This window comes from Bos grunniens, chromosome 4 (genome assembly GCF_055505025.1).
Source record: "Bos grunniens cultivar Pamir isolate PY7600 chromosome 4, Bosgru_T2T1.0, whole genome shotgun sequence".
NCBI lineage: Eukaryota > Metazoa > Chordata > Mammalia > Artiodactyla > Bovidae > Bos > Bos grunniens.
The window spans coordinates 108761755-108784042 of NC_141168.1; the positions used below are offsets into that span (position 1 = coordinate 108761755).

Genomic DNA, 22288 nt, shown 5'->3' on the forward strand with positions numbered 1-22288 from the left:
TTCTTTAAGGCATGGCCTTTCCAAGGTCCCACGTGAAAGGCTGAGGTGCTCAGTGAGATTTGTTGATTCTTGTTGGACCACAGTTCCAGCATCTCCGGGAACGGCATGACGTCCAAAATCCCTGCTCAGCTTTCAGTCTGATTGCAGCCATTTTCCGGTTGGCTTCTTGGTAGTTCTCACTGTGCGTGTCATTTCAGTCCCCAGCTGTCAACCTAAGCAGAAACCCCCTGCAGACTTTAGCTGTTTTTGCTGTCTGTGAATCTTCCTCTTCCTTTATATCCTGTCCGGCAAATTCAAGCCAGTTCAGCAGCCCTGAAGTCCTATTTCTGTCTCCCCACCTCAGCCACGCCACTGCTCTCCAGTTGAGCTTCTGTCGTCTGTACTGAGGCCAGGAAATTGCCCCAACACAGAAAGCCCAAACTGACATGGAACTCGTCTCATGCACTGACTGATGAGTGATGAGTTTTATAGTTGTTTCTGGTGTGAGGGTAAGACTGAAACCAATTGCTCAGTCGCAGCCCGAAGCAGATCTTTCTGTTATATTTGGATGTTACTTTACTTCACAAACTTTGGGAGTTGGGAGCCTAGTATTACCTTTTGACTATGTAGTCTGCATGTAACAAATGCATAATATGGGAAAAGTTAAGGGTGATGAGAACCATCTTTGTAGTCAGAAAGAGGAGAAGTGGAAAATCAGATGAGAGTATAGAAATGATTGGATTATTTTCATTTGTGGTCACCATCTTTTTTTTCTCCTATCCTCTGTTGAAAATCCAGTCTTCTTCATCATATTTGTTGATGATGATCCAGTCATCATTATCATCTGTTGATCTCTCTGCTGTTCTACAATAACTGCATTAGAACGTTATTTCCCAGAACTTGGTTTGGACTGATTTTCTAGTACTTACATTGACATCTTAAATTTTTATTATTTTGGCATTTAATCTCTGACCAGGTTACCCCCAGTTTTCTTGCACAGTTACACTTAAGCCATCCTTCAGCATCCTTCATCCCTCAATAATGTTGTCCTGGGAGTGATTCTGTTCCTCTGTGTGGTCTCCTGCAGGCCTGGTCCCTGACGCTCTCCCTGAGTCTTTGTCGGCATCAGTTCTCTTCCTTGGCCATTCATGCCTATAAGGACCACCTAACATGATATTGTCTAATTTCTGAAATACAGTTAAACTTATCACATCACATTTTCCCCACACTGGGGGCAGTCTGTGTGGCCAGAATAGAGGAAAGAAAAACAAGCCCTGCTGGTATACCTAGTATATGTTTGAGGGCTACTCCAGTACCCTTGCCTGGAAAATCCCATGGATGGAGGAGCCTGGTAGGCTGCCGTCCATGGGGTTGCTAAGAGTCGGACATGACTGAGTGACTTCACTTTCACGTTTCACTTTCATGCATTGGAGAAGGACATGGCAACCCACTCCAGTGTTCTTGCCTGGAGAATCCCAGGGATGGGGGAGCCTGGTGGGCTGCCGTCTCTGGGGTCGCACAGAGTTGGACACGACTGAAGCGACTTAGCAGCAGCAGCAGCAGCTTAGGCAGAAGTCTACAAAGCATGGCCTTCCTTTCCTCTGTCTATGCATCCTGCCCCCCGCCTCCATGCTGAATAGAATGTTTGTTTGTTTCTTCCAGATCATGGCTTGCTTGTTTCCTTCCATTTCCCTCTTGCTTTGTACTGATCCCTCAGCTTACTTCAAACTAGAAAATTGTGTGTGGGGGGAGGATGGGGTGGGGTGGGGTAGGTTTGGAGTATAAGTTTAGCCTTAGCATATGCAACTGTATTTATATAAAATGATTATATCAATGTATACAGAATTTTTGAGAAGTGTGGTACTCTAACAATCTTGAATATCCAGAACACTAGCACATGATTTACTAATGGTTTCTCCCTATCAGCTGTAGCATAGTTAAGACTAACCTGAGAATGTAAACGAATTGGCAGCACTCTAGCTACGTTTCCAGATATTTCTCTTGAATTTAAAGAAACAGATCACAATATGCATAGATAGTTAAGGAGTTTGGGATTGACATGTACACATTGCTATATTTAAAATGGACAACCAACAAGGCCCTCCTGTATAGCACTGGGAACTCTGCTCAGTGTTATGTGGCAGCCTGGATGGGAAGGAAGTTTGAGGGAGAATGAATACATGTATATATGTGTATATATGGCTGAGTCCCTTCACAGTCTACCTGAAACGATCACAACATTGTTAATTGGCTATACTCCAGTATAACATGAAAAGTTAAAAACAAAAAAAGAATATGCATGGTTGAGTAGGGCATTACTATAAGGATATCTTTAAGCTCAGTTCTATTTACATAATGTTAATGATTTATAAAATTCACTATTTTATACTAGTAACAAATTTCTTACCTCACAAATAATGACAGGCTAGTCGAACCTGACATCAAGGTTAAGAACCAGTCCTTCAAAGAATCTCTATAGAGAATCATATTGTGGTCATCACTGGATCTTGCAACCTGTGATCCTTGACTTCTCATCTCCTTTCTGAGATTTTGCAGCTTGCCATTGGTCTAGGGAGATGGGAAGAGGAAGATCATATCTTTCATGTCTATACTTTGGTCTAGAGTAGTAGCTCTCAAACTTTAGAATGTACTAGGATAACCTGAAGGGGTTGTGAAAACACAGATTGCCTGGCTCTAGGCTGAGCTTCTGATTTAGTAGGTCTGAGATAGGATCAGAGAATTTGCATTTCTACCAGCATTCCCAGGTAACGTTGTGAACCACCCTTCTAAGATATATCTTTCTGTTAAGCATGAGATAATGGCACCTCACTCCAGTACTCTTGCCTGGAAAATCCCATGGACGGAGGAGCTTGGTAGGCTGCAGTCCATGGGGTCGCTGAGGGTCCGACACGACTGAGCGATTTCACTTTCACTTTTCACTTTCATGCATTGGAGAAGGCAATGGCAACCCACTCCAGTGTTCTTGCCTGAAGAATCCCAGGGACGGGGGAGCCTGGTGGGCTGCCGTCTATGGGGTCGCACAGAGTCGGACACGACTGAAGTGACTTAGCTTAGCTTAGCTTAGCTTAAGCACGAGAATCCTCTGAAACCGATTCTCCTTTTAGATACTTCAGAGATATATTGCTAGTGACTCAACTTTGCTTTGACCTTCTGTGGAATTGCCACAGTCACTTAATGCTTCTGTGTTTCTGTATCACTGTCTGCAAGATGGAATATGTCATTTAAGGCTTAATGATGCTTAGGCTCACATGAATAGTGCTATGGATTTGCAAGTATTTATTTTGAAGCATTATTTTGCAGACTTGGAAAATTCCCCAGAGAAGTTATGGTTAAGGCTCCATATAGAAATTGAAATCTCTCTTTGGCTTCAAAATCATTTACTCTGAAGCACTGATTTATTCAGAGGGAAAAAATGTCAGCTTTTTTGTTAGCTCAGTCTTCATGAAATTACAGAAAAAATAATTTTTTTAAGTTAAATCATCACTAAATCCTAATGTCTATCGATGTGTTTGGTCAAATGCTATAACATTTGAGGCATTTAAATAGTAAGTTAGAAAACTTTTAAATACTTTTTAAAGGTTTCAAGTATAGAAATGAAAAAAATCAGAAAAGATATTATTAATTGGAATAAAGTTTGTTTCATCTGAACAAAATATTGATTAAATAAGATTATCACATTGCATTGAAATATCTTTGGGGTCAGAATTCTACAGTGCCTAAATTCTATTTTATCTCCAAAGTACCAGCTTTGAAAAATGTTTACTCTTTGCTTTCTCTTTCTTTAGAGTAATAACTCACTTGAGACTCAACTTTATTATCTGATATTGGTGATGATACAGTAGCATCCTCAAAATTGTTTTAAAGTCTTAATAAGATTATGTACTGAAAATATTTTGGGACAATGTGGGTCATTAGATATTTTATCTCAATCTTACCCATTAAAATATGTTTAGGTCCTACAATAATTACAGAAACAGAATTTTTAATAGATTATTGCTCTTCTTGGGGAGTAGGGGAAATCTCTATGGCATATCAACAAACAAAATGACACTAAAAAACAAAAGAGCATTGAGCTAAATACAAAACTGGGAACAAAGCCCAGAGGTGAAATTTAGGGTTATCCTACAAAATTCTATACTAGTTTCATGAGTGGAAAATAAGTCTTGGGTGAGTATCAAGAAAAAAAGGATGAATCCAAGATTCTCATATTAATTTCAGACCCTCTAAGTGGGATAAAGTGTCCTAGCTTAGCAGTAACTTCTGATTCTCAGCAGAAATAAGTGTAAACCTTCTTTGGATATAAATGTAAAGGAAACAAACCCTGAATATTCATTTGAAGGATGGATATGGTAACTCCAATACTTTGGCCACCTGATGCAAAGAGCCAACTGATTGGAAAAGACCTTGATGCTGGGAAAGATTGAAGGTAGGAGGAGAAGGGGACAACAGAGGATGAGATGGTTGGATGGCATCACTGACTTAATGGACATGAGTTTGGGCAGACTCCCGGAGATGGTGAAGGACAGGGAAGCTTGTCATGCCGCAGTCCACGGAGTCACAAAGAGTAGGACACAACTTAGCAACTGAACAGCACCAACGAATGTCCATATTAGAAATTTAGGATTCCCACTGAGTAAGTCCAAAAAATTAAATTCACAGTAAAAATGATCAAGGAAACTAGCTGCTATGAGTGAAAGCTGGAAGGACAGCAAACAGCAGAGACATGTCCCCCCACCTCTCTAAGGACTTCAAATATTAGAATTTGCTGATATGGAATATATAAACATTTAAAATGTAAAACATGGAATAAAAAAGGAAATAAGCTGGCATGTTTGGAAATCATCAAAATAAAACCTTTAGACATAAACAATATGAATGCTGAAATTGAAAGCTCAATGGATACTTTAACCACAGAGTTCATGCCAATGAAGAGAGAATGACTGAATAACATGTAAATCTAAATAAGCTCCCCAGAAAGCAGCACAGGAAGAGGAGGAGATGAAAAAGTTTAGAAGTTTATGGAAGTTAGAGTGAAAAGGCTAACATGTATCTAATTTGATCAGTTACAAACCTAATGGCTAAAAATTTTTCAGACTTAACAAAATACAGAAATTCACCAATATGACAATTTGATTCTATTTCAAGCAAGAAAAGTAAAAATAAATCCATAGCATAAATTTTTAGCAGACTTGTAGAATATCAGTGACAAAGAAAAGATCTTAAGAATAGCCAGAGAATGCATGTACACACTAAGGCACTTCAGTTGTGCCTGACTCGTTGCAACCCTATGGACTGTAGCCCAACTCTGTCCATGGGATTCTCCAGGCAAGAATACTGGAGTGGGTTGCCATGCCTTCCTCTAGGGGATCTTCCTGACCCAGGGATCGAACCCTTGTCTCTTATGTCTCCTGCATTGGCAGGTGGGTTCTTTACCACCAGCTGGGAAGTCCAGCCAGAGAATGAATACATATTAGTCATAAAGGAGTAACAGACCAACAGCAGATGATTTGATATCAATAATAGATGTCAAAGGACAGAATGATATCTTTAATATGCTGGGAAAACTCATTATGTACTTATAAAAACTAGGCTTTAAAAACAAGAGTAAAATACAGAGATGCAAGATCAACAAAATGTGGCAGAATATAGAATTAAAAGACCTTCACTTACAAAAGCTGTATTTTAGAAAAGACAAAATGTCTGAGTTGCAAGAAAGAATGAAAAAAATAGACAAAAATAAGCTGCATAAAATACTAATTTTAATAATGCCTCATTTTAAAGCTTAAAAAAAAAACTGACCTATTAGGAAACAATAGCATGTATGTTGGTAAGAAATAGTTGAAATCAATTTATTCTGAAATTCTTTCTATTTTTTAGGAGGGAAGTTAAGATACTAACTTTAGACTTTTTTTATGATGTCTGATAAAATTTCAAGAGTATGTATCAAAAAATAGAAGGATGAATTACAATGAGAGAGCAAACAGTGTAACAAATAAGAAACTCAAAATCAAAATAGAAGAAACAAAGAAGTATATCAGTAAGAACGTGTCATTTAACTATTGTCACAAAATTGCTTAGTAACAGTCATTCTACAACTCAGTGGATTAACGTCTAAACATCCACGCTCATGGGTTGTTAGTCTAACAACCAGAGTGACAGTTGGTGATCAAGGTTGCTGAACTAAAATGGTTTGAATTTGCTCCACATTCCTCTTACCCTTTTCCTAGAGCCAGCTGGCTAACCTAGGGAAGGGATGTTTTCCTCATGCAGGATGTTTTCCTACAGCAGAGACGCATACAAGCATAATTCAGTGCTACACCTCCTTACATCTGCTAACACCCTATTTGCCAAACCAAGTCCTATGGCTTTTTCCAAGATTGATGGAATGGGCAAATATTTACCTTTCATGAAGGGAGGGTGAAGACATAAGTATTTATAAACAACAATCTGATGCAAAGAGTGATAAATGTAGTAAATTCACAAGTTACTTATATTAAAAAATAAATAGAATTGTAATGATTTTCCCTACTTATCAGGAAATTGAACAACTAATAATTAAAATTTAGAGACTATCAGACTGAATTTAAGAGACACATAGAAACCTGGAGAGATTGGTGATAAGAGAATGGGAAAACAAAGATAACCAGGAACATAGTAAACAAAATGAAACAGGAAGTTTTCAGTGCTGACTTGGTAGGGGACATTAAGGAGCTCCTGGGGAACCAGTAATAGTCTATTGCTCAATTTGTTCCATGTAAATAGAAAAAGGAAAAAAGAGAGAAATAAGCAAGGAAGCAAGCAAGTTGTGGTATAATAACTGTATTAAAATGGAATAAAATAACATGTAAAGCACAAAGCATTATTGAGAATGTGCTGTGCTGTGTTTAGTCGCTTCAGTCGTGTCTGACACTGAAACCCTATGGACTGTAGCCCGCCAGGCTCCTCAGTCCATGGGATTCTCCAGGCATGAATGCTGGACGGGGGTGCCTTGCCCTCCTCCAGAGGATCTTTCCGACCCAGGGATCAAACCCTTGTCTCTTGCGTCTCCTGCAATGCAGGTGAATACTTTACTGCTGAGCCACCAGGGAAGCCCCATTATTAAGGATACATCTTGTAAAACTGTGAATGAGAAGTGCAACTCATCAAAAAAAAAATAACAATTCTAAACTTGTATGGATGTGGCAAAATAGCACTAAAATACATAAAACCAAATATGATAGAACTATAAAGGAATTCACAAATTCACCAATTCCTATTATCTTTGGTTATTTTTAGGACAAGCAGAAGAAAATGTGTTAACAATAGGGAGGACTTGAACAATGTATTATCAAATTTGATTTAATGGGCATGCATAGATCCATATTCCCAACAATTGGAGAACACACATTCTTTTCTATTACATATGAAGTTTTATACATTAAACCTTTATGCATTTCAAAAAAAATTGGATTCTATTTATTTAACACTAGTAAGATAGGTACATTAAAGGATAAAGTTTAAAACCACCATAATGTGGAAAATATCAACTACCTACAGGAGAATAATAATAAACTACTTACAATAAGACAAAGAATACAAAGTATTTTTAAGGTAACATGATGGGAAGAGCTGACTCATTTGAAAAGACCCTGATGCTGGGAAAGATTGAGGGTGGGAGGAGAAGGGGACGACAGAGGATGAGATGGTTGTATGGCATCACCAACTCAATGGACATGGGTTTGGGTGGACTCTGGGAGTTGGTGATGGACAGGGAGGCCTGCTGAGCTGCAGTTCATGGGGTCGCAGAGTCGGACACGACTGAGCGACTGAACTGGAACTGGAATATGTGTGTATATGTTTATATGGATCTTGATGCTTATAAGAGAAAAGAAGAAAGGCTGAATATTTATTTGCTGATTACTAAGTTTTTTTGTTTTTAAATAGGCTTCCCTGGTAGCTCAGATGGTAAAGAATCCATATTTGGTTCCTGGGTGGGAAGCATCCTCTGGAGAAGGGAATGTCTATCCACTTCAGAAATTTTATTTGCTGATTGTTAAATAAGATTTTATTTAAAAAATCAACAAAATAAATCCAAAGAAAGTAGAAGAAAATAGATAACACATAAGAAAAATTAATCAAATAGAAAGCAGATATAATAAAGACGACCAACAACAAAAAGTTAGTCACTTTAAAAACCTGTGGCAGGATTTATTAAGTCAAAGAGACAAAGCACAAGTAATAGTAAGAAATTTTTAATCAAAATTTTGAAAAAGTAGATGGAATAGATAAATTGTAGAAAACTATAATTTTTGGAAAATGACTCAAAAAGAAATGGAAATCCAGGGACTTCCCAGGCAGTCCAGTGGTTAAGACTCTGCATTTCCACTGCAGGGGACATGAGTTCAATTCCTGGTAGGCACAGCCTAAAAAACTAAAAAAAAAAAAGAAAAGAAACAGAAATCCAGATAACTAGTTAAAAATTTCCCCACATTAAAAATATCATGCCCAGTTTTATCAATGAATTCTTTAAATTTTTAAGTAAAACATTTAATTCTAACTTTATACAGAGTCTATTCCAAGTAATAGACAAAAAGGAAACTTTTCACAACTTATTTTTTAATACAAGCTTCTATACCAAAGTACAGATAAGGACAGTATGTGGAAGGAAAATTATAGACCATTAATGCCAAAATGAAAAACAATATTATCAAAACAAACCCAGCAGTGTATAAAAATGATAACACATGGTGATCAAATTGAGCTTATTCCAGGAATTTAAAGGTATTTTAACATTATAAAAGCAATTATTTAAAGCAGAACATGTTTCACCACATTTGCAGATTAAAGGAGAAATCCATTTGATCATCTCGCTTGAAGCAGAAAATCATTTAGGATAATTGAACATCCATCTACAATTATCATCCTTTCCAGCATAGCAATATACGTATTTATCAAAACTTTATAGTAAAACATCCTTAAAGATGAATTTTAAAATTAGGAACAAGACAAGAATTGCTATTATTGCTCTTTTTCTCGACACTGCACTAGAGTTTCTGACCAATGAAATATAAGAAAAAGAAATGAAAACAACTTTTGGAAAGAAACAAAACCATTGCCTACAAATAGCATAACTGTATAGAAAATCTCAACAAATATTGAGTAGTTTATTGGAGTTAGTTAATAAGAGAAATTAGGAAAGTGACTAGATAGGTGCAAAACTCATCTTTAAACACCAGCAACAGATAAAGAAAACAGAGTATTCTCAATATAAACAAAAATTATGAAGTTCCTAGGAGTAAATGTAACACTGCAGATGGTGATTGCAGCCATAACATTAAAAGACACTTACTCCTTGGAAGGAAGGTTATGACCAACCTAGACCGCATATTCAAAAGCAAAGACATTACTTTGCCAACAAAGGTCTGTCTAGTCAAGGCTATGGTTTTTCAAGTGGTCATGTATGGATGTGAGAGTTGGACTATAAAGAAAGCTGAGTGCAGAAGAATTGATGCTTTTGAACTGTGGTGTTGGAGAAGACTCTTGAGAGTCCCTTGGACTGCAAGGAGATCCAACCAGTCCATCCTGAAGGAGATCAGTTCTGGGTGTTCATTGAAAGGATCCATGCTGAAGCTGAAACTCCAATACTTTGACCACCTGATGTAAAGAACTAACTCATTTGAAAAGACCCTGATGCTGGGAAAGACTGAGGGCAGGACGAGAAGGGGTCGACAGAGGATGAGATGGTTGGATGGCATCACCGACTCAATGGACATGAGTTTGGGTGGACTCCAGGAGTTGGTGATGGACAGGGGCCTGGTGTGCTGTGGTTCATGGGGTCACAAAGAGTCGGACACGACTGAGTGACTGAACTGAACTGAACTGATTGAAAGACATTGAAAAATAAGGAAAGGCAGAGATATCCCCATATTCAGAGTAAGGAAGAATCAATATTACTAAGATGTCAATTTTCTCTAAATTAAATGAGAGTTTCAGGGCAAATCTAATCTAACTCCCAAAAGGGGCTTTTGAGGAACCTGACTGGCTTATGATAATATTTGAATAGAAGATCAAGGGGTCAAGAAGAATTAGGACACTCTGATGAATAAAAATAAGGTTAAGAGAGTTGCCCTACCAGCTACCAGATCTATTAAGCTAAGTTAATTAAGAGAGTGTGGTATTTGTGCCAGGTAAAAATCAGTGGAATAGCAAGCTCAGAAATAGACCTCTCATCTATGGAAATAAAATGCATAACTAAGATAGTGTCTTATAATTAAATATGGGTAATTATTTATTCATAGAGGAAAAAAGAAGAAATTAAAATCTTTTCTCTTAACATGTAGAAAAGCATGTGCTGTGCTTAGTCATGTCTGACTCTTGTGACCCCATAGACTATAGCCTGCAGGCTCCTCTGTCCACGGGATTCTCCAGGCAAAAATACTGGAGTGGGCTGCCATTTCCTTCTCCAGGGATAGAAAAGTATATTTCCAGATAAATTAAACATATTAGGAAAGGTGAAAATTTACAAAAAAGAGAAAACATTTTAAAAAAATGTAATTATCCTCCAATTAAAATAAATACATTAAAAATATCTTTTAATTCCAGAGTAAAAAAGATTTCTTAAACGGAATACAAAAGAGATTAACCAGATGAGAAAAGTTTGGTACATTTTAGTGCAAATATAGGCTCCTTTAACTGCATTTGCAAAACCTATAAGTCCATTAAATATGAAAGTTTATTGGTGGCTTAGACAGTAAAGAATCTGCCTGCAATGCAGGAGACATGGGTTCGATCCCTGGGCAGGGAAGATCTCCTGGAGGAGGGCATGGCAACCCACTCCAATATTCTTGCCTGGAGAATCCCTATGGATGAAAGAGCCTGATGGGCTACAGTCCATGGGGTTGCAGAGTTGGACACGACTGAACAGCTAAGCACACACACATTTTCATATGCAACCTCATTTGATGGCAAAAACAGATATGAGGCTATTCGTGGTGTTTCTCTGTAATAGGTGTGACTATTCACTCAGTTTTGCCTCGGGTGTATTAACAAGTTTGACTACAGAATTCTCTTCAGACTGTTGATCTGTTAAGAGTGTTCATAACACAGAGGATATGACCTATATCATCTTTCTAGGGAAAACAAAATCCAAATCTGAAACATGTCTGATTTTAAGAGCTTCGATAAGGGGATTGTAGTCCTGAACATTAATACTAAGAATGAGAAAGGTAATTCATGATAATAGTTACTTCTGTGTGGCTATGGGAAGTCAAAAGATGGAATAGGAAAGAACACAGGGATGGATAGTATTCAAGCAAAAGGGCTTGAGGGGGTCATGATTTTATGTCCTTCATAGCTTACATGTATGTACGTTGTTATTATTTTGTTGCTATGTCCTGTTTGACTCTGCACCCACATGGACTGCAGCTCCCCAGGCTCCTCTGTCCATGGAATTCTCCAGGCAAGAATCCTGGAGTGGGTTGCCATTTCCTTCTCCAGGGAATCTTCCCGATGCAGAGATGGAACACACATCTCCTGCACTGGCAGGTGGATTCTTTATCACTGAACCACCAGGGAAGGCCTGGTGGGCTGCATGTCACCTACACTTAATCTGTTGTAGTAAATGAGAAATTTAAAATGTGGGTTTTGTGGGTGTTTTAATTCTTCTCTCTTTCTTTTCGGCTTTTAAAACATGATTTCCCTTCATGAAACTGACCTCATGGCTTACTTACAAGTCATGAGCTACTTTTTAAGAGCGGCCCTTGAGCAACCCTCACCCACTGCACTGGGAACAAGGCTATCAGCTGTCCTCATTCCTAAGCCTTCAAGTTGTTGATACTTGATGGATGCGTTGTCTTCCTGTTGTATTAATAAAACGACTTGTATTGCCCGTATCGGAAATGAAAACATTCCTCCTTGTTGCTCCAAAGGTTTTATTTCTTCTATCTTTAATGATATGGACTAATTAACCCCAAAATAACCTCACCTCTTTCCTAGCCTGGACTTGACTATTAAGCCTATGGTTCTGTGAATTTTCTGCTGCTGCTGCTGCTAAGTCGCTTCAGTCGTGTCTGACTCTGTGTGACTTTAACGCCATCGTAAAGAACAGGCGTCAGGCTGCTGGAGTTTGACAACCTTGATTCCAGCATGCTGGGGTCCAGCCCCGGGTGATCCAGGGAGTTTGAAGCAGGGACGGCATCGGTGAATACACTGGCTTTAATTAAATATTAATTAGAGATATAAAAAGTAATAGAATGAGGATAGCTCGGTAGGAAAATTCAGTGGAGAAAAGAGGCTGAGTAGCTTGGTTTATGCGGGGGACCAATAAAACTTCAAGACAAGAAGTTTGCACCACTTACATAGGCCGCAGGCATCCTTCCGTTCTCCCGAAGGAGAGGAGACACTGAGGCCTCCCCGGTCGGATCTTAGAAGCCCAGGCATAATTAGTAAGCATGGCGGGTTCCGCGCTCCAGGTGGAGACTCAGCCAGAGTTTAAGAGAGAGAGTGACATGGGGAGACCAGTATTTCGAGGAACTGATCCCAATTCTTTATTTTCCATGGTCTACTTTTATACACTGAGATGTTATGCAAAAGTCACGCGGGGTCAGCAGTCCTGACTTTTATCAAAGTCAGGTGCTTCATACAAATGTATACAGAGGTCTTAGGGGTGTTACATCATCTTCTGGCCAGGGGGGCCCGCTGACAATTTATGACCCTGTCCTTGTGACAGCAGTCAACCAGGACACTTATTTCTCCAGGGGTGATTATTCTTAAAACAGATGCCACCCAAATAAAGTTACATTCCTATAGGGTGAGGGTGTAGTGGGTTTTAGTTAAGGAAAGAATTTACTTAGCCTAAGGTCTAACGTGATTAATATCAAAGGTTAATACTTATTTCTTCTATATATTCATTAATGTGTGTAAGGGCAGGGGATGTGGAGACTTAGCAACAAACATTGGCTCAACAAATGAAAAACCCTTCACCAACACAATTTCTAATCAGCCCACTATACTTATACTAATGGTTTTCTAACTTTTCTAAGGAACCTGTTTTTAGAAGGTTTAAAGCATCCTGTGCCTCTCATGGTTGGGAGGCTGTGAGCAATCACATGTGGCCGGACAAGCCTGTCAGGCAGGCTAGAGAACCTTCAGAGGAGTTTGTAGGTTAAAACACTCTTGTCACGCCCAGGAGTTTTTATTAACTGTAGCTCTAAGTTAACTCCTTCTCCGAAAGAGGTGGTGGGGGCCAGCCCCCTGTAAAGTCAGAGGCGTAGGGGAGAGCACAAAGTAGTAAAGTAGGCAGGCTCTGGTTACCGGGGTAGATGTTTGAGGATTTCCAGGGGGACTCCTGATGCTCAATCCCGCCTTTGCGTATGTCGAGCCTCCTTCCTCATGACCTTTGCCACAGGCGGAGTGCCTCACGCCGGCCCCCAACACCAGCATCAGGCACTCAGCACTCAGGCACTTAGGCTGGGAGCCGGGTGTTTAAACAGACGGCATCTGCCACTGCAGCCCGCCCGCCAGCCACCTCTCAACTGAGAGGACATTCATCTCCCTCACATCTCCTGTACATTAATCGAGCAAAACAGTCTTCCTGTTGGTCAACTAAAGTAATCGGAACTAAGGCAGGAGCTAAGACTTCAAAGGATGATTTGGAGCCATCCAAACCACTCTAGATCTCCCTGGTTGAGACGCTTTGGGGCGCATAGGCTCAAAACCTGGCGCCTCCCCTTAGGAGTTGTAGATTATAGCCCAGGTTGTCAGGGATGGTATTAATCGGCAGAATCTTCAGCCTCCTGGCTGAAAAGCAGACGGGGATTTCCACATGACAGGCCCTCGGGCGTCGGAGACTCCACAAGATGGGGACAGTCTCAAAGGAAAGTAGAGTAGACCTCATCAAGGGAAACTGACAAGTCCTTACCTCTGGGCAACTAGTATCGTTTCCTTTTTTGTAGAGGAAGATCATACAGCAGAGGCTCTTGAGTTTATTTATAGCATTACCGTAGGAAAGAAAACATTATTAATATGAAATCTAACACTTTATCCAATTTTTCTTAGAGTCAAAATGGTTTTTGTGATTTGCAATAATCTGCTTTGTCAAATTTCATATTTTCTGTTTCTTTTTAAAAATTACTTTGTAATTTACAGTTTAAAAAATTAATGGTGGAAATGAAATAGGAATAAATGTTAGATATTATGAACGAAAAACTAAAAAAATTTTTAAACACCAACTAAGTACTCTAGCCTCTATGGAGCTTAGTGTATTTTATTTGTATGTACATGACTTTATTACTTCATGCATATGTCAATGAGATTCTTTTTATGTTTATCAAAATTGAATACGATCTTTGAAATATTTTTCAGGCCACATTAGTTGAGTTTTAGACTGCCCAGGTTTAAATCCCAGGAGTTCTGCAAACTATGTGACCTCAATCAAGTTACTTAATATTGTTGAAATTTTCTCATTTGTAAAATAGGATATTATAAAAGACATTTGATTCTATAGCATTGTCATGGGAATTAATTAATTAAATTAATTTAATTAAATTAATCCATATAAAATGTTTAGAACTGTCTCCTTGATACATAATTAGGTCTTCAGTATTTATTAATAGTAGCTATCTATTACTTTTTGTTCATAATTGCAGCATTTAAAAATGCTAGATCTTATTAATGTCAGCTTTTCATTTGTTGATGAAATATGGCTTCGTGAAAGAGTTTTGCAATAGGAAATTCAAGCCTGTGTCTTGTTAAAACCTAGTTTAAAATAACCTGTGGAAGGAAACCAATAAGCAAATAATACTATTAAAATTTTCTTCTTGAATTATCACTTCATTTACCAGCAGTTGCCTTGATCTGTGCCTGTATGTTTTTTGAAAAATATTGGGTTTATATTTAGTGCTGTGCTAAGTTGCTTCAGTTTTGTCTGACTCTTTGCAACCCTATGCACTGTTGCCCGCCAGGATCCTCTGTTTGTGGGATTCTGTAGGCAAGAATACTGGAGTGGGTTGCCATGCCCTCCTCTTATATTTAGAATCATATACTATTCACACAAGTAAGGTGGTAGGTAAGTTCTGCTCCCACTCCAACCCCAACTTTAAATAGAGCAGCTTCAGTTTTATCTATTTTTAATAGTTGAGCTTCTGGGAAATTCTGAATGAATGGTATGTCATCAACTTAAAAATACCCAAATATTTTAAAAATTTAGTTTATACATCTGATTTAATGGATAAGAAAGCTGAGGTGTTGAGAGGTAACATGGAGGAGATGACCCCTCCCTAGAAGAAGGTGTAGAACAACACCAAAAAACTCTAAAAATTATTTATAGGTGGTTTTTGTTGTCTGAAATACACATCACATTCCAAGCTATAAGCACTGCTACTGCTACTGCTAAGTCACTTCAGTCATGTCCGACTCTGTGTGACCCCATAGATGGCAGCCCACCAGGCTCCCCCGTCCCTGGGATTCTCCAGGCAAGAATACTGGAGTGGGTTGCCATTTCCTTCTCCAATGCATGAAAGTGAAAAGTGAAAGTGAAGTCGCTCAGTCGTGTCCAACTCTTAGTGACCCCATGGACTGCAGCCCACCAGGCCCCTCCGTCCATGGGATTTTCCAGACAAGAGTACTGGAGTGGGGTGCCATCGCCTTCTCTGTATAAGCACTAGAGAAACAGAAATACTCACTTTTTTTTATGGAATTGTTTTCCTGTATATAATAATATTTAATACTTATTTGTACATGTTATGTCATGATGTGGATTATTTTGTTTAATCTTTGAATGGCATTCGAAGTAGGTTTTTTTTTTAATTCTTAATTACCAGTGAAATTTTTTTTTTTAAGTTCTTATTTATAGATGATGGATGTGAGGTCCTAGATCAAATGTTAGGGTGAAACTATGATTCAACCCAGCCCGACAGGCTTCAAAATACATGCTTTTTATCAGTCCTATGAACTTTCCATGGAGAAGGAAATGGCAATCCACTCCAGTCTTCTTGCCTGGAAAATCCCATGAGCGGAGAAGCCTGTTGGGCCCCAGTCCATGGGGTCACAGGGAGTCGGACACAACTGAAGTGACTTAGCACACATGCACGCACATACTGAGAAGAAGGGCTTCCCAGGTGGCTCAGTGGTAAAGAACCCACCTGCCAAAGCAGGAGATGCGGGATACACAGGTTGACACAGGACTGAGCAACTAACACACACACTAAGAGGAAAATCACCTGTGTCATCTGTGATGAAAGGAGGACTTGAATCTTCTGATGGTCCATTAATTATAATGCAAACTTATTAGGATTATAATGATTATAAACACATGCTGTGGGAAATAAGTAATTGAAAATATAATGTGTGTATATATATATATGTATATATATATGACACAAAACATTTAATTCATAGGAACGATTAGTGATGAGAATTTTAGGCACTATATTATCCTATTGGGAAAAACTCTTTTTCGTCCTCTTCACATCCTATCACATAAGCTTACTTCACTCCCTGGGGCACAACCAGCCAAATACTATCTAACCCAGATGTTTGCAGGGAAGCTTTGGTAAAATGCTCCTTCATAAGGCTCAAGTTTCTAACATTTCCTATCCCATTAATGATTTTTTTCCCCTCTCTGGAAACAAATGGAATTAACCAGTGGTGATTTCCTCTGTGACTCTAACATTAGTCACACTAAGATTACTGTGCATATTTCCCCGAAGATATATTTTACATCGTGTAACGAATGAACCATTTAATTCTTAAGATTTTCCAGTGAAAAGTTCCTCTCTCAAGTTGTAACTTGCTGTTTAATCTTGTTAGAGGAAAGAGGCAGGTAACTATTGCATCCATCTCATAAAAGATAATAACATTTTGAGGTTAACTGAGTGATTCATGTCTTACCTAGGAAAGATTATAAAATTATATTAGAAATCCCACCCTTCTGAAGCAGTCAGAAGGTGTATGCAGAAGATGTTATCTTCAACCACTCGCCCCACCTCCCCCACCTCCAAAACAAAAAAAACATGGGTGGGGAAGTTTAGATCTATTCAGGTGTTTATCATCTTGCTAAGTTGGTAATAGTGAAAAGCCCTAACAACTCCTTTCCTCATCACCACTTCATAACAATCACCCTCCTCCCCATCACCTTAGCATGTAGAAAAGATACCTTCTTTTGTTCAAATATGTCTTCAAATCTTAAAAGTTAGCTTGACTAGGCATCAAAGTTAATATACTTTTTATCTGTTATATATATATATATATATATATATCTTTATATATCTGATATAATGTAGTAGTACTTTCATGAAAGGAAAGGGAAAACATTTTCGTTGCACAAACAGGTAATGAATACTCAATTGCACATAGAGAGAATTAGCAGACTAAATGATCCAATGATCAGTAAACATACAACCTGACTTAGGAGGCCTTGAAGATTCGGAGTGCAGTCCCACCGTTTGTGCTGGACCTTCTAACGAAGGGACTAGTAACTCCTTCCAGTTAATTCTCGAAGTGTGACAGGAGATTTGTAGAATATAAAGAACTCAGAACACTTGTTTCTGGATTGTGTCTTAGTGCATGAGTGCTCAGTCAGGTCTGACTCTTTTCACCCCCACGGACTGTAGTCCGCCAGGCTCCTCTGTCCATGGGATTCTCCAGGCAAGAATACTGGAATGGGTTGCCATTTCCTCCTCCAGGGGATCTTCCTGAGCCAAGGATCAAATCCACATCTCTTCTGTCTCCTGCATTGGCAGGCGGGTTCTTTACCACTGAGCCACCCAGGAAGTTCTGAATTGTTTCTTAGGATTTCCCTCAATTCCCCCAGATCTTTTCTGAGTCTCTTGTTTGTCCAAAATTCCAGAGCCCATGGGCTGCACCCATTGCACAAATTTCATTTGCTTTGGCCCTTGGGTCCCTCTCTCCTGTTAGGACTAGCTATAGTCATTGAAATGGTTTTCCAGTGTTGACAGCATTTCCAGGGTGTATTTATTCAGCAGGTTAGCCTGACAGTTGTGTAAGTATTCAGATTTGTTTAGAGAAAGGATATACCAGGTGACTGTGATTTTCATTACTACTAACCATTGCTGGTCTTTAGGAAATGGTTAATTTTTCTAGGAAATGCATGTAGTTGTTAACTTTAATATTTATGTTTGGAAAGATAAATACAGTTTCAGTTTGCAAAGCTCAGAAATTGCCTATTCTAGGGGTTCTCAAAAGATTGTCAAACTCCATTTCCTCTGGGGAACAGTAACTTCAGTCAGTATCTAAACAGTAAACAGGTTTAAGGAAAAAAGCAAGAGAGTTAAAACCTTTTTATCATAGCATGCAATTGCTGTTATATTTGGCACAATCAGAGGAAAACTGCCATTTACTAACTAAGAATTGCAGTTTATCTTGTTGACTTATTTTAGGTGCTGGAATCATCACTACAGTGACGATTAAAATCAGCTGTTTGAATTCTAGCTCTACTATGATCCGAGGGGCCTCCTATTATGAACTTCATCAAGATAACTAGACAGGACTGGCTGAGCCAAGAGTGAACAATGAACTCTACACAAGTTGCATGCCTTTAATGAGCAACACGATGGCAACGAGTAAACAGTGGCATTGTGACAGTAACTTCCAGTCATTCCTCAATAAGAATTCATGAAATCATACAGATAAGGCCAGGGGACATACTGTCCTCATTTTATTGTCTATGTAATATATCTACTGTTTCTTTCCCTACTTATATGCCTCACCATCCTATACTGGGCAGGAGAATCGGACTTCGGTGATGCACTCGTCCATTTCGTTTGACTACGGTACCCACAGCAGCTAGGACAGGATCTGGCACTTAAACTTCAACACGTGAGTCTGAATGAACAAGTGGAGTCTCTTCCTTGACTTAGGACTCTGTTAAATTTTTTTTTTTTTTTTCTGCTGGTATATTCCCACTGCTATAACCTAGGTTCCTCTCTTGCTACACTGCATGTTTCTTAGCTGATTCTGTGATTTGCTAGGGTGGTGGAAAGATCTTCACAAGTTAATTTTTCCTGTTCATTTAAAAAATAATCATATTTTACAGTAGGACTGTTTATTGAAGAAAGTTTTGAAAATATACCAAAATACATGTGAGAAAATAAATATCCCCATGATTCCACTGCCCACAAATAACCATTTAATATTGAGGTGGGGGGGCAGGTTCTGATATCTTGTTGAGTAGAATGGCGACTCAGAGGGTAAAGAAATCTGCCTGCAATGTGGGACACCTGGGTTTGACCCCTGGGTCTGGAAGATCCCCTGGAGAAGGGAATGGCAACCCACTCCAGTATTCGTGCCTGGAGAATCCCATGGACAGAGGAGCTTGGTGGGCTATATATAGTCCATGGGGTCACAAAGAGTCAGACACAACTGAGCAACTAATACTTTCTGATACCTTATGTGCTTATTATATTTCTTTGATTAAGCTAATACCATAATTACAATTTTAACATGATTTTTAAATTCAATATTTTATGATATTTTCCTAGGAGCTAAATATTCTAAATTTCCTAGTTTGTTAAATTAGTGATTTTTAAATAACTATCTTTGGCATTTTATATTTATTTTATCATATGCATTTTCCTATTTTAGCAACTCTGTTTGTTCCAATTGTTTTTCTTGTTGTTATAAATCATACTTTAACTAGAATCTCTGTACTTTTGCTACCATATTCTTCTTACAGGTTTCCACAATGTTTCCTTAGGATGGAAATTCTGAGTTGAAGCAGAAGGTTTTCAAATCTCTAGTTGCATTCTGCTAAACTTCTTCCCAGAAAGACAGTACCAGTTTACACTGGTTGGGGCTTTCCTTTCATGTAAAGATTAGCTGGTAGCTCAAAGTTAGACCAAGAAAGGATCCAGCGTAGCACAGGAGTCAGGCTGCAACACACACCTCTCTCCCATGCCACCTCTACTGCCTCACCCTGGGGGTGTGCCAGTTCACCAATTTATACCCACTGTTACTAAGGTTTTACTTCCTTTTCTTTTAAAATTAGAGACCTTATCTATGAGATTTATTCTAAAAATGGCTGCTTCCAAGACTAGAGTATTATAGTTTTAGAATTTTGCCTCTTTTTGGTTACTGGAGACTTACTGCTTTACCCAAGTGCACAAGGGCTGTATAATCCAATTCAGAGACAGGGTCATGGTTAAATCACCAGAGTCAGCACTGGTGCCTAAAAATGTTATTGGGACTATAACCCATCATGTGTGCCTTTGGAATGTCATCCAATATAATGTGCTAAATAGACTAACGCAGACCATACCCTTCATAATAGAGTGAAGTAGAAGTGATGATTGGCAACGTTGAAATTCATGCCATGTGAATTTGCAAATATGTCAGATAAACAATTAAAGCCAAGGGTTCCACACTGTATCATAAGGACAAATAGTGCTGAGTTGTTTCAAGGTATTGTTTCCTAAAATACTAGAGGAAGCTATGCCATGCATGGATTTCCATTAAATTGTTCCTCCCTAGGATGGAGGGACAACTTGTCTATAGCCTCTAATGCCCTTTGGGGTGCACTTGAATACATTTGAGGAGATGACATTGAACCAGGTACACAGCAAAATTAACTTTTATAATTTTAATAGAAAAATTAGGGGCATGTCTTCTCTTGATGTTTTCAATCCTTTCCTTACTTATCTTCCATATCAATGATGTTTGTTAGATGGATGAGCAGAGAGAAGTGCCTACTTCTGAGAGGAGACATAGAATCACAGGGAATAGAATCAGAGAACTGAGGACTGAGTCTGGGAGCTGCTTGGTTCATAAGATAATCCTCTGGGATAAAACAGTGTCACAGTAGAGTTGGGAGGGTTTCAATCCTCTTCAGGCAACTCACCAGTTCAACCAATATTTACTGACGGCTGGCTGTGTGCTTAAAAAACTGTTCTAAATCCATGGACAAATCCATGAGCAGAAAACAGATTTGTCCTTGTCCTTAGGTCAGTTGCCATTGGACATGGGGAGACAGACATTAATCACATAATTTCACAAACAACTGTATAAATGCAGTTGTGTAGAGAGGCAGGGTAGAGAACAGAGGGTGCTGACTTTGCGGGGAAGATCAGAGAACACTTTCCCTGAGAAAAACGATGCCTGAGTTATGACCCGAGGCATTAGCTAGGTAAGAAGAGGGTGGATGAGGAATCAAGATGGAGAAACTGTGTGTTCAGGGCAGAGAGCTGGTGGTGTAGATGGAGAAGATGGACCATGTTAAGGAATACTTAGGACACGATCCTCACGGAAATTGATGAGGATTTGGAATGAAGGGTAGAGGCAAAGTGAGGTGTCAATACAAGCAGGTAGGTTTCTGGTTTCAGCAATTGTTTGGGTGGTGGTGCCACATCCTGAGCTTAAAAAATAATGAAAAATGATCAGGGTTGGGGGAGTATTTGATGACTGGTTTTGAATATGTGTTGAAATGTTTTTGAAATATCCTAAATGAAATGTGTAGATAGCTGAGTACGATATTCTGAGGGAACACATGGGTTGGAGGTACAAGTTTTCGCCTCATGTAAGTACTGGCTATTGAAGCTGTGGATACAGGTAACGTTACCAAGGTGAAAATTTAAGTGGGTGGAAAAACAACAAGGCATAGGCCTAGTCTGCTATGTTCAAGAGGCCATTTTTCTCCCCCAGGACTTTTTTTTTTTAAGATGGACTATCTGTAAAGTCTTTATTGAATTTGTTACAATATTGCTTCTGTTTTACCTTTTGGTTTGTTTGGCTGTGAGACATGTGTGATCTTAGTTCCCTGACCAGGGATCGAACCCTCATCCCCTGCACTGGAAGGTAAAGTCTTAACCACTGGATTGCCAGGGAAGTCCCAATGATGAGGCTTCTTGAGTCCAATTCCCCCTCCCCTAATCTATCAAGGGAATATAGTATTTCATGAAGGAGACATGGTGGTTAGTGGTGACATTCTTTGTTGAAGAATCAAGTAAGATGAAAATGTTAGCTGGGCTAAGGGCTATTGTGGACATTGTTGCTTTACTGGGAGCCATTTCAGGGAATTGTTTGGCCAGATAATAGATTGGATTGGACAAAATCCAATCTATTGGACACAGACAAAAAGTTCAGACAACTTGAGAAGCCTGTGAGGAAAAGGAGAGATTGAAGCAGTACTTGGAAAGGAATATGGAACTGATGAAGTTTTTTTTTTTTTTTTCCATTTTTAATGGCTGAAATTTCATGTAAAACTAATTGAACAGTTCAAACAACAGGAAGGGAATATACAGAAGAGAGAAAAGATAATCAGCAGCAAAAGGTTCTTAAATCATACAGGAAAGCCCTGGTC

General features: G+C 38.9%; 1 long non-coding RNA gene across 1 annotated transcript in view; it reads left to right on the top strand.

The window, feature by feature from the left end:
• Positions 1-18687: 18687 nt before the first annotated feature.
• LOC147374659 (uncharacterized) overlaps positions 18688-22288 on the top strand; it is a 120651-nt gene continuing 117050 nt past the window's right edge. The window contains exon 1 of the long non-coding RNA XR_015163009.1: positions 18688-18813. This is a non-coding gene — a long non-coding RNA (uncharacterized LOC147374659). The remainder of the gene's footprint in view (positions 18814-22288) is intronic.